Below are 3,453 nucleotides of genomic sequence, written 5' to 3'. Positions count from 1 at the left end.
CAATAATGATACACAATGTGTTTATTAAAAATGAATTATACAATATTTTTCAATGTTTGTCTATTAAATAGACACAGACTGGAGGCTACCGTCAGGCAAAACCCACACATATGTAAAGGTATAATATAAGATAATTTGGCAATTACTAAAATTAAATATTTGCAAAATGTTATTTGTTCCTTTATTTTTAAGGCTGCTTGTTCAACTTCTAATTCCATTCAATTTACATACAAGAAAAAAAAAGTAAGTTCAGCACATTTTTTTTTTTGTTTTCATTTGAAGTGGCAATGTTGCAAAATGTATCAAAACCGTAAGTTTAGTTGTAGTTAACAACTTAAGAGATACACGGCAAATTTTCACACACACAATGCATTCAAAGCAAACTTTACACCTAAATTAGATGACAGAGTTCTTCTAAATATTAGATGACCTAGAAAACAGAAAACTTATTTCAAAGGTTTAGAACAGTCAGCTTTTAACCCCATCTTTCCCTGAAATGGGAAAGGACCTTTTAGTCAAACTCAGATTTACTTAACTGTAAAGTTCTAGTAAGTGTGGACATGTGCACAAGACTGAATTAAAAGACATAAAAATGTTAATAATAGCGTAGAAAATAGCAAAATACATGAATTCACAAGACAATCAAACAGCGATGACATTTAAGTTGCCATAGTAAGACAACAAAAATTCATAAGCATTACAGATAAGAAGGTATGCATTCAGAAATGATTATTTTACAGTCTCTCTGAAAGCCTCTGTAGACTGTTTCAACGGTTTCATGCTGTCAGTAACGAGAGAACCACATCTGATGATTTCAGGAATTTCAATATCATGTAGCAGAGCAGGGACAAAACACCAGGTTCACTGGAAAAACAGCAACGGCAGTGATACATCGGTCCCACAGGCAGAACTTCTCCCTTACTGTATCCTCTTAACTGTTCTCTACTAGCTCTGACACATGCCTTAAGAAAGGCTTTGCTTCATGTACCTGAGAGGTAAAACACACATCCAGGAGAGGTTTATAGCCATAGCAAAACACCGAACATGACTGTTTATCCAGGACAGATATTCAAGTATGAAGATGCACTCCTTGTGAATAACACATCTATTTATACACATGGAGTAACAGATGTTAAAGTTATCAGTATAATTCTCAATTACTCCAGGTTACATACTATGTAGTCAACTCCAAACAGCCATGGAAAAAGAAGGTCAGCTGTTGAGCTCTTGTCTACTTCTTTAATCTGCATATATCCACAACTAACTCCTTGATATAAAGGTTCTCAACTTTCAACTCCTGAAAGCTTAAGACACACATTTCTGATTTTCTAAATATCACCCTTTTTGATAAAAGAGATTGAAATCTCAATCTTGTAAGAAGGTATGCATATACTTAACAATAAGCAACAAGCTAGCCTTACTTGAGGCTTCTCAAATTATTTACAAGTTTGAAGAGTAAGCATTTTCCTTGCACTGTATCAGCCAGTTTCTTTGCCATTACTTTTTGGTAGCACTTTAAATCATATTTAAAATATACACTGGGGCACAACTAACAGTCTGTTTTCTTCAAGTAATTTTGCACATTTGGATGAAAGCAAGCACAGTTTACAAAGAGACTGACTTGCCTTATTTTCCTGTATTTTTAGTATTTAAAAAACCCCAACAAACAAAGCCCACCTAATATAGAACTACAGGCTGCACAGGTGACTATCCCTTTCCTGAGACAGGAACGGGGCAGGGGGAGTACCCAAGCACACTTGCACTTCCATCACCTATCCTGTCGTCTGATTGCGTACATAACGATCAACGATCAAAGTTAAAACCACCAAATCAGTTCACCCTGAATAAAAATGAAGTATTTCCAGGACATTTACACAAACTCAGCAGAATTGCATGAACTCTGGGATGATCTAAATTCAACAGAAGCCAATATCAAACATCAGCTGAAGAGCACCAGATGCTCTTAGACATATTGCAGGCCTCTGTGCACAGTGGGTATGACAAACAGACCAGAGAGCAACAGCTAGGCCCTGAATTACAGCACACAAAATACGATTAGTTGCTACAAATATTATGCAAGTATTAAACAGACACGTGGAAATGAATGCAGCAGCAGCCTGCATGTTGTATTTCAGGTGGAAAGCTCTTAAACTGCAATACTTAAACTCAGTTTCTAAGACCCTCAAAGAAATTTTTTTTTGGGGAAAAAAAAAAAAAGTAATTTAATATATGTGAAACAACATTTAAACATTAAACATAACTACACAAATTAAAAAAACACACCCAGCAAAGAATGTTTCACATATCCATGAGTACTAATTCTACCAGTTACTAACACCTAATATTCACAGCTTAAGAAGCTGTGCATGGGTTAACATCAAGATCAACTTCAATGTGTTATCTGGAAATGTATGCTTCGTCTGTTTGTTTGATAATATATTACTATTTGCAAAATCTTCTTCATAAGTACTGTCATCCACACTTTGTACAGTGTAAAGATGAGAGGCAAATGCTAGCTTTACTACTTCACCTTACAAAGCAAGAAACTGATATGCCCATTTCCCACATGAAGAGATGTGATGCATTACCAACATTGAGTTAAATGAAATAACAGCAGGGGAAAAAGAAAAGTGTTATTCTATTACAATTCTTTCCCTCCAGCTCCCAAGATTGCTCACAGGCTAGAAGGAAGGACTTTTCAAAGATCAAGAAAAATTATTCTATTCAGGCTAGTTTGCAAAGTACAAAGTATGAAAGTGATTTTAATACTTCACTACATGTACACCAGCTGTGTTTTACCTCATTTCACTCAGTGTTGTTGTATAAATATTCCAGTAAACTGTTAGCAATCTGGACCCTTGTCTTTCACGAGTGAAGATCAGCTAGAAAGTCTTCTGTTCATATGGACAATTATTACACTTACTTTGGAAAGAATGCAGCACTTCTCTTTATGGGCAAATTCCTCCAGATCTCAACATCCTTATTTTCTGCTCTACCATGGCTTCACTGCCTACTTCTAGATGCTATTCAAAATTTTTATTAGATGTGTAGAATCCCAGCCTATACCCAAGCCACGGCCTGAAAGGCTAATTCCCACAAGACATACTGTTCTAAATGTCAGAATGCACAATATTGCTATTAGTGCGTCTGGAGTAAATTTCCATACTTACAGAAGGATCTCTGAAATTCACACCAGTCTGGTGACGTACTATGATCAATAGGTAACTACCTTCACAGATATTCAACATGACTTTTTTTTTTTTTTAGGTAAAACACTAAGATGTGAAAGAAAGCTGGAGGCAATAAAAATTGACCAACTGCTGGGAATTCAGTTTCAGCCACTGTTTTGGGGTTTGTTTTGTTTTGGTTTTTTGTTTTGGGTTTTTTTGTTGGTTTTTTTTTGTTTGTTTGGGGTTTTTTTTTTAGTATTATTTATTTATATATGACTCTGAG

Source organism: Cariama cristata, unplaced genomic scaffold (assembly GCF_000690535.1).
Source record: "Cariama cristata isolate BGI_N322 unplaced genomic scaffold, ASM69053v1 scaffold26316, whole genome shotgun sequence".
Classification (NCBI taxonomy): Eukaryota; Metazoa; Chordata; class Aves; order Cariamiformes; family Cariamidae; genus Cariama; species Cariama cristata.
This window is presented reverse-complemented; position numbering follows the sequence as displayed.